This window comes from Anas platyrhynchos, chromosome 13 (genome assembly GCF_047663525.1).
Source record: "Anas platyrhynchos isolate ZD024472 breed Pekin duck chromosome 13, IASCAAS_PekinDuck_T2T, whole genome shotgun sequence".
NCBI classification, from domain to species: Eukaryota; Metazoa; Chordata; class Aves; order Anseriformes; family Anatidae; genus Anas; species Anas platyrhynchos.
Window position 1 is genome coordinate 23,357,596 of NC_092599.1, and position 13,487 is coordinate 23,371,082.

Below are 13,487 nucleotides of genomic sequence, written 5' to 3' on the forward strand. Positions count from 1 at the left end.
CCGAGCATCCCTAAACATAGCCATAGCCGGCATCGAAGACGACTGAAAAATCCGGCCCCAGGAAACGCGTTGCAAGCCCCTTTGGACCATCCAAAAGTGTCACCAAAGGAAGGCTTTGGGTACAAGTGAACTCCCCAGGGGAGCCTTTACGCAGCCCCACATGCAACTGGACCCTCCGGGTTCGCTGTTTCCGAGCATCCCTAAACATAGCCCTAGCCGGCATCGAAGACGACTGAAAAATCAGGCCCCAGGAAATGCGTTGCAAGACTTTTTTGCCCATCCAAAAGTGCCCCCAAAGGAAGACATTGGGTACATGAGAACTCCCCAGGGGAGCCTTTACGCAGCCCCACATGCAACTGGACCCTCCGGGTTCGCTGTTTCCGATCAACGCTAAATATATCACTAGCCGGCATGGGAGAAGACTGAAAACCCGGGCCCCAGAAAACGAGTTTCAAGCCCCTTTGGACCATCCAAAAGTGTCACCAAAGGAAGGCTTTGAGTACAAGTGAACTCCCCAAGGGAGCCTTTACGCAGCCCCACATGCAACTGGACCCTCCGGGTTCGCTGTTTCCGAGCATCCCTAAACATAGCCCTAGCCGGCATCGAAGACGACTGAAAAATCCGGCCCCAGGAAACGCGTTGCAAGCCCCTTTGGACCATCCAAAAGTGTCACCAAAGGAAGGCTTTTGGTACAAGTGAACTCCCCAGGGGAGCCTTTACGCAGCCCCACATGCAACTGGACCCTCCGGGTTCGCTGTTTCCGAGCATCCCTAAACATATCTCTAGCCCGCATCCAAGACGACTGAAAAATCCGGCCCCAGGAAATGCGTTGCAAGCCTTTTTCGCCCATCCAAAAGTGCCCCCAAAGGAAGGCTTTGGGTACAAGTGAACTCCCCAGGGGAGCCTTTACGCAGCCCCACATGCAACTGGACCCTCCGGGTTCGCTGTTTCCGAGCATCCCTAAACATAGCCCTAGCCGGCATCGAAAACGACTGAAAAATCAGGCCCCAGGAAATGCGTTGCAAGACTTTTTCGCCCATCCAAAAGTGCCCCCAAAGGAAGGCTTTGGGTACAAGTGAACTCCCCAGGGGAGCCTTTACACAGCCCCACATGCAACTGGACCCTCCGGGTTCGCTGTTTCCGAGCATCCCTAAACATATCTCTAGCCGGCATCGAAGACGACTGAAAAATCAGGCCCCAGGAAATGCGTTACGAGCCCTTTTCGCCCATCCAAAAGTGCCCCCAAAGGAAGGCTTTGGGTACAAGTGAACTCCCCAGGGGAGTCTTTACGCAGCCCCACATGCAACTGGACCCTCCGGGTTCGCTGTTTCCGAGCATCCCTAAATATATCTCTAGCCAGCATCGAAGACGACTGAAAAATCAGGCCCCAGGAAATGCGTTGCAAGCCTTTATCGCCCATCCAAAAGTGCCCCCAAAGGAAGACATTGGGTACAAGTGAACTCCCCAGGGGATCCTTTACGCAGCCCCACATGCAACTGGACCCTCCGGGTTCGCTGTTTCCGAGCATCCCTAAACATAGCCCTAGCCGGCATCGAAGACGACTGAAAAATCAGGCCCCAGGAAATGCGTTGCAAGACTTTTTCGCCCATCCAAAAGTGCCCCCAAAGGAAGGCTTTGGGTACAATTGAACTTCCCAGGGGAGCCTTTACACAGCCCCACATGCAACTGGACCCTCCGGGTTCGCTGTTTCCGAGCATCCCTAAACATAGAATTAGCCGGCATCGATGACGACTTAAAAATCAGGCCCCAGGAAATGCGTTGCGAGCCCTTTTCGCCCATCCAAAAGTGCCCCCAAAGGAAGGCTTTGGGTACAAGTGAACTCCCCAGGGGAGCCTTTACGCAGCCCCACATGCAATTGGCCCTCCGGGTTCGCTGTTTCCGAGCATCCCTATACATATCCCTTGCTGGCATCGAAAACGAATGAAAAATCAGGCCCCAGGAAATGCGTTGCGAGCCCTTTTCGCCCATCCAAAAGTGCCCCCAAAGGAACGCTTTGGGTACAAGTGAACTCCCCAGGGGAGCCTTTATGCAGACCCACACGACCCTGGACCCTCCGCGTTCGCTGTTCCTGAGCAAAACTAAACGTAGCCCTAGCAGTCATCGGAGACGACTGAAAAATCAGGCCCCAGGAAATGCGTTGCGAGCCCTTTTCGCCCATCCAAGAGTGCCCCCAAAGGAAGACATTGGGTACAAGTGAACTCCCCAGGGGAGCCTTTACGCAGCCCCACATGCAACTGGACCCTCCGGGTTCGCTGTTTTCGAGCATCCCTAAACATAGCCCTAGCCGGCATCGAAGACGACTGAAAAATCAGGCCCCAGGAAATGCGTTGCGAGCCCTTTTCGCCCATCCAAGAGTGCCCCCAAAGGAAGACATTGGGTACAAGAGAACTCCCCAGGGGAGCCTTTACGCAGCCCCACATGCAACTGGACCCTCCGGGTTCGCTGTTTCCGAGCATCTCTAAACATAGCCCTAGCAGTCATCGGAGACGACTGAAAAATCAGGCCCCAGGAAATGCGTTGCGAGCCCTTTTCGCCCATCCAAAAGTGCCCCCAAAGGAAGGCTTTGGGTACAAGTGAACTCCCCAGGGGAGCCTTTACGCAGACCCACACGCAACTGGACCCTCCGGGTTCGCTGTTTCCGAGCATCCCTAAACATAGAATTAGCCGGCATCGATGACGACTTAAAAATCAGGCCCCAGGAAATGCGTTTCGAGCCCTTTTCGCCCATCCAAAAGTGCCCCCAAAGGAAGGCTTTGGGTACAAGTGAACTCCCCAGGGGAGCCTTTACGCAGCCCCACATGCAATTGGCCCTCCGGGTTCGCTGTTTCCGAGCATCCCTATACATATCCCTTGCCGGCATCGAAGACGAATGAAAAATCAGGCCCCAGGAAATGCGTTGCGAGCCCTTTTCGCCCATTCAAAAGTGCCCCCAAAGGAAGGCTTTGGGTACAAGTGAACTCCCCAGGGGAGACTTTACGCAGACCCACACGCAACTGGACCCTCCGCGTTCGCTGTTCCTGAGCAAAACTAAACGTAGCCCTAGCAGTCATCGGAGACGACTGAAAAATCAGGGCCCAGGAAATGCGTTGCGAGCCCTTTTCGCCCATCCAAGAGTGCTCCCAAAGGAAGACATTGGGTACAAGAGAACTCCCCAGGGGAGCCTTTACGCAGCCCCACATGCAACTGGACCCTCCGGGTTCGCTGTTTCCGAGCATCTCTAAACATAGCCCTAGCCGGCATCGAAGACGACTGAAAAATCAGGCTCCAGGAAACGCGTTGCAAGCCCCTTTGGACCATCCAAAAGTGCCCCCAAAGGAAGGCTTTGGGTACAAGTGAACTCCCCAGGGGAGCCTTTACGCAGCCCCACATGCAACTGGACCCTCCGGGTTCGCTGTTTCCGAGCATCCCTAAATATAGCACTAGCATTCATCGGAGACGAGTGAATAATCAGGCCCCAGGAAATGCGTTACAATCCCCATACGCCCATCGAAAAGTGCCACGAAAGGAAGACTTTGGGTACAAGAGAACTCCCCAGGGGAGCCTTTACGCAGCCCCACATGCAACTGGACCCTCCGGGTTCGCTGTTTCCGAGCATCCCTAAACATAGCCCTAGCCGGCATCGAAGACGACTGAAAAATCAGGCCCCAGGAAATGCGTTGCAAGCCCCATTCGCCCATCCAAAAGTGCCCCCAAAGGAAGGCTTTGGGTACAAGTGAACTCCCCAGGGGAGCCTTTACGCAGCCCCACATGCAACTGGACCCTCCGGGTTCGCTGTTTCCGAGCATCCCTAAACATAGCCCTTGCCGGCATCGAAGACGACTGAAAAATCCGGCCCCAGGAAATGCGTTACGAGCACTTTTCGCCCATCCAAAAGTGCCCCCAAAGGAAGGCTTTGGGTACAAGTGAACTCCCCAGGGGAGCCTTTACGCAGCCCCACATGCAACTGGACCCTCCGGGTTCGCTGTTTCCGAGCATTCCTAAACATAGCCCTAGCCGGCATCGAAGACGACTGAAAAATCAGGCCCCAGGAAATGCGTTGCGAGCCCTTTTGGAACATCCAAAAGTGCCCCCAAAGGAAGGCTTTGGGTACAAGTGAACTCCCCAGGGGAGCCTTTACGCAGCCCCACATGCAACTGGACCCTCCGGGTTCGCTGTTTCCGAGCATCCCAAAACATATCTGTAGCCGGCATCGAAGACGACTGAAAAATCAGGCCCCAGGAAAAGCGTTACGAGCCCTTTTCGCCCATCCAAAAGTGCCCCCAAAGGAAGGCTTTGGGTACAAGTGAACTCCCCAGGGGAGCCTTTACGCAGCCCCACATGCAACTGGACCCTCCGGGTTCGCTGTTTCCGAGCATCCCTAAACATAACCATAGCCGGCATCGAAGACGACTGAAAAATCCGGCCCCAGGAAACGCGTTGCAAGCCCCTTTGGACCATCCAAAAGTGTCACCAAAGGAAGGCTTTTGGTACAAGTGAACTCCCCAGGGGAGCCTTTATGCAGCCCCACATGCAACTGGACCCTACGGGTTCGCTGTTTCCGAGCATCCCTAAACATAGCCCTAGCCGGCATCGAAGACCACTGAAAAATCAGGCCCCAGGAAATGCGTTGCAAGACTTTTTCGCCCATCCAAAAGTGCCCCCAAAGGAAGACATTGGGTACATGAGAACTCCCCAGGGGAGCCTTTACGCAGCCCCACATGCAACTGGACCCTCCGGGTTCGCTGTTTCCGAGCAACCCTAAATATATCACTAGCCGGCATGGGAGAAGACTGAAAACCCCGGCCCCAGAAAAGGAGTTTCAAGCCCCTTTGGACCATCCAAAAGTGTCACAAAAGGAAGGCTTTGGGTACAAGAGAACTCCCCAGGGGAGCCTTTACGCAGCCCCACATGCAACTGGACCCTCCGGGTTCGCTGTTTTCGAGCATCCCTAAACATAGCCCTAGCCGGCATCGAAGACGACTGAAAAATCAGGCCCCAGGAAATGCGTTGCGAGCCCTTTTCGCCCATCCAAGAGTGCCCCCAAAGGAAGACATTGGGTACAAGAGAACTCCCCAGGGGAGCCTTTACGCAGCCCCACATGCAACTGGACCCTCCGGGTTCGCTGTTTCCGAGCATCCCTAAACATAGCCCTAGCAGTCATCGGAGACGACTGAAAAATCAGGCCCCAGGAAATGCGTTGCGAGCCCTTTTCGCCCATCCAAAAGTGCCCCCAAAGGAAGGCTTTGGGTACAAGTGAACTCCCCAGGGGAGCCTTTACGCAGACCCACACGCAACTGGACCCTCCGGGTTCGCTGTTTCCGAGCATCCCTAAACATAGAATTAGCCGGCATCGATGACGACTTAAAAATCAGGCCCCAGGAAATGCGTTTCGAGCCCTTTTCGCCCATCCAAAAGTGCCCCCAAAGGAAGGCTTTGGGTACAAGTGAACTCCCCAGGGGAGCCTTTACGCAGCCCCACATGCAATTGGCCCTCCGGGTTCGCTGTTTCCGAGCATCCCTATACATATCCCTTGCCGGCATCGAAGACGAATGAAAAATCAGGCCCCAGGAAATGCGTTGCGAGCCCTTTTCGCCCATTCAAAAGTGCCCCCAAAGGAAGGCTTTGGGTACAAGTGAACTCCCCAGGGGAGCCTTTACGCAGCCCCACACGCAACTGGACCCTCCGCGTTCGCTGTTCCTGAGCAAAACTAAACGTAGCCCTAGCAGTCATCGGAGACGACTGAAAAATCAGGGCCCAGGAAATGCGTTGCGAGCCCTTTTCGCCCATCCAAGAGTGCTCCCAAAGGAAGACATTGGGTACAAGAGAACTCCCCAGGGGAGCCTTTACGCAGCCCCACATGCAACTGGACCCTCCGGGTTCGCTGTTTCCGAGCATCTCTAAACATAGCCCTAGCCGGCATCGAAGACGACTGAAAAATCAGGCTCCAGGAAACGCGTTGCAAGCCCCTTTGGACCATCCAAAAGTGCCCCCAAAGGAAGGCTTTGGGTACAAGTGAACTCCCCAGGGGAGCCTTTACGCAGCCCCACATGCAACTGGACCCTCCGGGTTCGCTGTTTCCGAGCATCCCTAAATATAGCACTAGCATTCATCGGAGACGAGTGAATAATCAGGCCCCAGGAAATGCGTTACAATCCCCATACGCCCATCGAAAAGTGCCACGAAAGGAAGACTTTGGGTACAAGAGAACTCCCCAGGGGAGCCTTTACGCAGCCCCACATGCAACTGGACCCTCCGGGTTCGCTGTTTCCGAGCATCCCTAAACATAGCCCTAGCCGGCATCGAAGACGACTGAAAAATCAGGCCCCAGGAAATGCGTTGCAAGCCCCATTCGCCCATCCAAAAGTGCCCCCAAAGGAAGGCTTTGGGTACAAGTGAACTCCCCAGGGGAGCCTTTACGCAGCCCCACATGCAACTGGACCCTCCGGGTTCGCTGTTTCCGAGCATCCCTAAACATAGCCCTAGCCGGCATCGAAGACGACTGAAAAATCCGGCCCCAGGAAATGCGTTACGAGCACTTTTCGCCCATCCAAAAGTGCCCCCAAAGGAAGGCTTTGGGTACAAGTGAACTCCCCAGGGGAGCCTTTACGCAGCCCCACATGCAACTGGACCCTCCGGGTTCGCTGTTTCCGAGCATTCCTAAACATAGCCCTAGCCGGCATCGAAGACGACTGAAAAATCAGGCCCCAGGAAATGCGTTGCGAGCCCTTTTGGAACATCCAAAAGTGCCCCCAAAGGAAGGCTTTGGGTACAAGTGAACTCCCCAGGGGAGCCTTTACGCAGCCCCACATGCAACTGGACCCTCCGGGTTCGCTGTTTCCGAGCATCCCAAAACATATCTGTAGCCGGCATCGAAGACGACTGAAAAATCAGGCCCCAGGAAAAGCGTTACGAGCCCTTTTCGCCCATCCAAAAGTGCCCCCAAAGGAAGGCTTTGGGTACAAGTGAACTCCCCAGGGGAGCCTTTACGCAGCCCCACATGCAACTGGACCCTCCGGGTTCGCTGTTTCCGAGCATCCCTAAACATAACCATAGCCGGCATCGAAGACGACTGAAAAATCCGGCCCCAGGAAACGCGTTGCAAGCCCCTTTGGACCATCCAAAAGTGTCACCAAAGGAAGGCTTTTGGTACAAGTGAACTCCCCAGGGGAGCCTTTATGCAGCACCTCATGCAACTGGACCCTACGGGTTCGCTGTTTCCGAGCATCCCTAAACATAGCCCTAGCCGGCATCGAAGACCACTGAAAAATCAGGCCCCAGGAAATGCGTTGCAAGACTTTTTCGCCCATCCAAAAGTGCCCCCAAAGGAAGACATTGGGTACATGAGAACTCCCCAGGGGAGCCTTTACGCAGCCCCACATGCAACTGGACCCTCCGGGTTCGCTGTTTCCGAGCAACGCTAAATATATCACTAGCCGGCATGGGAGAAGACTGAAAACCCCGGCCCCAGAAAAGGAGTTTCAAGCCCTTTTGGACCATCCAAAAGTGTCACAAAAGGAAGGCTTTGGGTACAAGAGAACTCCCCAGGGGAGCCTTTACGCAGCCCCACATGCAACTGGACCCTCCGGGTTCGCTGTTTCCGAGCATCCCTAAACATAGCCCTAGCCAGCATCGAAGACGACTGAAAAATCAGGCCCCAGGAAATGAGTTCCAAGCCCTTTTCGCCCATCCAAAAGTGCCCCCAAAGGAAGGCTTTGGGTACAAGTGAACTCCCCAGGGGAGCCTTTACACAGCCCCACATGCAACTGGACCCTCCGGGTTCGCTGGTTCCGAGCATCCCTAAACATAGCCCTAGCCGGCATCGAAGACGACTGAAAAATCAGGCGCCAGGAAATGAGTTCCAAGCCCTTTTCGCCCATCCAAAAGTGCCCCCAAAGGAAGGCTTTGGGTACAAGTGAACTCCCCAGGGGAGCCTTTACGCAGCCCCACATGCAACTGGACCCTCCGGGTTCGCTGGTTCCGAGCATCCCTAAACATAGCCATAGCCGGCATCGAAGACGACTGAAAAATCCGGCCCCAGGAAACGCGTTGCAAGTCCCATTCGCCCATCCAAAAGTGTCACAAAAGGAAGGCTTTGGGTACAAGTGAACTCCCCAGGGGAGCCTTTACGCAGCCCCACATGCAACTGGACCCTCCGGGTTCGCTGTTTCCGAGCATCCCTAAACATAGCCCTAGCCGGCATCGAAGACGACTGAAAAATCAGGCCCCAGGAAATGCGTTGCAAGACTTTTTCGCCTATCCAAAAGTGCCCCCAAAGGAAGACATTGGGTACAAGAGAACTCCCCAGGGGAGCCTTTACGCAGTCCCACATGCAACTGGACCCTCCGGGTTCGCTGTTTCCGAGCAACGCTAAATATATCAGTAGCCGGCATGGGAGAAGACTGAAAACCCGGGCCCCAGAAAAGGAGTTTCAAGCCCCTTTGTACCATCCAAAAGTGTCACCAAAGGAAGGCTTTGGGTACAAGTGAACTCCCCAGGGGAGCCTTTACGCAGCCCCACATGCAACTGGACCCTCCGGGTTCGCTGTTTCCGAGCATCCCTAAACATAGCCCTAGCCGGCATCGAAGACGACTGAAAAATCAGGCCCCAGGAAACGCGTTGCAAGCCCCTTTGGACCATCCAAAAGTGTCACCAAAGGAAGGCTTTGGGTACAAGAGAACTCCCCAGGGGAGCCTTTACGCAGCCCCACATGCAACTGGACCCTCCGGGTTCGCTGTTTCCGAGCATCCCTAAACATATCTCTACCCAGCATCGAAGACGACTGAAAAATCAGGCCCCAGGAAATGGGTTGCAAGCATTTTTCGCCCATCCAAAAGTGCCCCCAAAGGAAGGCTTTGGGTACAAGTGAACTCCCCAGTGGAGCCTTTACGCAGCCCCACATGCAACTGGACCCTCCGGGTTCGCTGTTTCCGAGCAACGCTAAATATATCACTAGCCGGCATGGGAGAAGACTGAAAACCCGGGCCCCAGAAAAGGAGTTTCAAGCCCCTTTGGACCATCCAAAAGTGTCACCAAAGGAAGGCTTTGGGTACAAGTGAACTCCCCAGTGGAGCCTTTACGCAGCCCCACATGCAACTGGACCCTCCGGGTTCGCTGTTTCTGAGCATCCCTAAACATATCTCTAGCCGGCATCGAAGACGACTGAAAAATCAGGCCCCAGGAAATGCGTTACGAGCCCTTTTCGCCCATCCAAAAGTGCCCCCAAAGGAAGGCTTTGGGTACAAGTGAACTCCCCAGGGGAGCCTTTACGCAGCCCCACATGCAACTGGACCCTACGGGTTCGCTGTTTCCGAGCATCCCTAAACATAGCCCTAGCCGGCATCAAAGACGACTGAAAAATCAGGCCCCAGGAAATGCGTTGCAAGCCCCATTCGCCCATCCAAAACTGACCCCAAAGGAAGGCTTTGGGTACAAGTGAACTCCCCAGGGGAGCCTTTACGCAGCCCCACATGCAACTGGACCCTACGGGTTCGCTGTTTCCGAGCATCCCTAAACATAGCCCTAGCCGGCATCGAAGACCACTGAAAAATCCGGCCCCAGGAAACGCGTTGCAAGCCCCTTTGGACCATCCAAAAGTGTCACCAAAGGAAGGCTTTGGGTACAAGTGAACTCCCCAGGGGAGCCTTTACGCAGCCCCACATGCAACTGGACCCTACGGGTTCGCTGTTTCCGAGCATCCCTAAACATAGCCCTAGCCGGCATCGAAGACGACTGAAAAATCAGGCCCCAGGAAATGCGTTGCAAGCCCCATTCGCCCATCCAAAAGTGACCCCAAAGGAAGGCTTTGGGTACAAGTGAACTCCCCAGGGGAGCCTTTACGCAGCCCCACATGCAACTGGACCCTCCGGGTTCGCTGTTTCCGAGCATCCCTAAACATAGCACGAGCCGGCATCGAAGATGACTGAAAAATCCGGTCCCAGGAAACACGTTGCAAGCCCCTTAGGACCATCCAAAAGTGTCACCAAAGGAAGGCTTTTGGTACAAGAGAACTCCCCAGGGGAGCCTTTACGTAGCCCCACATGCAACTGGACCTTCCGGGTTCGCTGTTTCCGAGCATCCATAAATATAGCACTAGCAGTCATCGGAGACAAGTGAATAATCAGGCCCCAGGAAATGCGTTACAATCCCCATACGCCCATCCAAAAGTGCCCCGAAAGGAAGACTTTGGGTACAAGAGAACTCCCCAGGGGAGCCTTTACGCAGCCCCACATGCAACTGGACCCTCCGGGTTCGCTGTTTCCGAGCATCCCTAAACATATCTCTAGCCAGCATCTAAGACGACTGAAAAATCAGGCCCCAGGAAATGCGTTGCAAGACTTTTTCGCCCATCCAAAAGTGCCCCCAAAGGAAGGCTTTGGGTACAAGTGAACTCCCCAGGGGAGCCTTTACACAGCCCCACATGCAACTGGACCCTCCGTGTTCGCTGTTTCCGAGCATCCCTAAACATATCTCTAGCCGACATCGAAGACGACTGAAAAATCAGGCCCCAGGAAATGCGTTGCAAGACTTTTTCGCCCATCCAAAAGTGCCCCCAAAGGAAGGCTTTGGGTACAAGTGAACTCCCCAGGGGAGCCTTTACACAGCCCCACATGCAACTGGACCCTCCGTGTTCGCTGTTTCTGAGCATCCCTAAACATATCTCTAGCCGGCATCGAAGACGACTGAAAAATCAGGCCCCAGGAAATGCGTTACGAGCCCTTTTCGCCCATCCAAAAGTGCCCCCAAAGGAAGGCTTTGGGTACAAGTGAACTCCCCAGGGGAGCCTTTACGCAGCCCCACATGCAACTGGACCCTCCGGGTTCTCTGTTTCTGAGCATCCCTAAACCTTGCCCTAGCCGGCATCGATGATGACTGAAAAATCAGGCCCCAGGAAATGCGTTACAAGCCCCATTCGCCCATCCAAAAGTGCCCCCAAAGGAAGGCTTTGGGTACAAGAGAACTCCCCAGGGGAGCCTTTACGCAGCCCCACATGCAACTGGACCCTCCGGGTTCGCTGTTTCCGAGCATCCCTAAACATAGCCTTTGCCGGCATCGAAGACGACTGAAAAATCAGGCCCCAGGAAATGCATTACGAGCCCCATTCGCCCATCCAAAAGTGCCCCCAAAGGAAGGCTTTGGGTACAAGTGAACTCCCCAGGGGAGCCTTTACGCAGCCCCACATGCAACTGGACCCTCCGGGTTCGCTGTTTCCGAGCATCCCTAAACATATCTCTAGCCAGCATCGAAGACGACTGAAAAATCAGGCCCCAGGAAATGCGTTGCAAGCCTTTTTCGCCCATCCAAAAGTGCCCCAAAGGAAGGCTTTGGGTACAAGTGAACTCCCCAGGGGAGCCTTTACGCAGCCCCACATGCAACTGGACCCTCCGGGTTCGCTGTTTCCGAGCAACGCTAAATATATCACTAGCCGGCATGGGAGAAGACTGAAAACCCGGGCCCCAGAAAAGGAGTTTCAAGCCCCTTTGGACCATCCAAAAGTGTCACCAAAGAAAGGCTTTTGGTACAAGTGAACTCCCCAGGGGAGCCTTTACGCAGCCCCGCATGCAACTGGACCCTCCGGGTTCGCTGTTTCCGAGCATCCCTAAACATATCCCTAGCCGGCATCGAAGACGACTGAAAAATCCGGCCCCAGGAAACGCGTTGCAAGCCCCTTTAGACCATCCAAAAGTGTCACCAAAGGAAGGCTTTTGGTACAAGTGAACTCTCCAGGGGAGCCTTTACGCAGCCCCACATGCAACTGGACCCTCCGGGTTCGCTGTTTCCGAGCATCCCTAAACATATCTCTAGACATCATCGAAGACTACTGAAAAATCAGGCCCCAGGAAATGCGTTGCAAGACTATTTCGCCCATCCAAAAGTGCACCCCAAAAAAGGCTTTTGGTACAAGTGAACTCCCCAGGGGATCCTTTACGCAGCCCCACATGCAACTGGACCCTCCGGGTTCGCTGTTTCCGAGCATCCCTAAACATAGCCCTAGCCGGCATCGAAGACGACTGAAAAATCAGGCCCCAGGAAATGCGTTGCAAGACTTTTTCGCCCTTCCAAAAGTGCCCCCAAAGGAAGGCTTTGTGTACAAGTGAACTCCCCAGGGGAGCCTTTACGCAGCCCCACATGCAACTGGACCCTCCGGGTTCGCTGTTTCCGAGCAACCCTAAACGTAGCCCTAGCAGTCATCGTGGACGAGTGAAAAATCCGGCCCCAGGAAATGCGTTACGAGCCCCTTTGGACCATCCAAAAGTGTCACCAAAGGAAGGCTTTGGGTACAAGTGAACTCCCCAGGGGAGCCTTTACGCAGCCCCACATGCATCTGGACCCTCCGGGTTCGCTGGTTCCGAGCATCCCTAAACATAGCCCTAGCTGGCATCGAAGACGACTGAAAAATCAGGCGCCAGGAAATGAGTTCCAAGCCCTTTTCGCCCATCCAAAAGTGCCCCCAAAGGAAGGCTTTGGGTACAAGTGAACTCCCCAGGGGAGCCTTTACGCAGCCCCACATGCAACTGGACCCTCCGGGTTCGCTGTTTCCGAGCATCCCTAAACATAGCCATAGCCGGCATCGAAGACGACTGAAAAATCCGGCCCCAGGAAATGCGTTGCAAGACTTTTTCGCCCATCCAAAAGTGTCACCAAAGGAAGGCTTTTGGTAGAAGTGAACTCCCCAGGGGAGCCTTTACGCAGCCCCACATGCAACTGGACCCTCCGGGTTCGCTGTTTCCGAGCATCCCTAAACATAGCCCTAGCCGGCATCGAAGACGACTGAAAAATCAGGCCCCAGGAAATGCGTTGCAAGACTTTTTCGCCCATCCAAAAGTGTCCCCAAAGGAAGAAATTGGGTAAGAGAGAACTCCCCAGGGGATCCTTTACGCAGCCCCACATGCAACTGGACCCTCCGGGTTCGCTGTTTCCGAGCAACGCTAAATATATCACTAGCCGGCATGGGAGAAGACTGAAAACCCGGGCCCCAGAAAAGGAGTTTCAAGCCCCTTTTCGCCCATCCAAAAGTGTCACCAAAGGAAGGCTTTGGGTACAAGTCAACTCCCCAGGGGAGCCTTTACGCAGCCCCACATGCAACTGGACCCTCCGGGTTCGCTGTTTCCGAGCATCCCTAAACATAGCCCTAGCCGGCATCGAAGACGACTGAAAAATCAGGCCCCAGGAAACGCGTTGCAAGCCCATTTGGACCATCCAAAAGTGTCACCAAAGGAAGGCTTTGGGTACAAGAGAACTCCCCAGGGGAGCCTTTACGCAGCCCCACATGCAACTGGACCCTCCAGGTTCGCTGGTTCCGAGCATCCCTAAACATAGCCCTAGCCAGCATCGAAGACGACTGAAAAATCAGGCGCCAGGAAATGAGTTCCAAGCCCTTTTCGCCCATCCAAAAGTGCCCCCAAAGGAAGGCTTTGGGTACAAGTGAACTCCCCAGGGGAGCCTTTACGCAGCCCCACATGCAACTGGACCCTCCAGGTTCGCTGTTT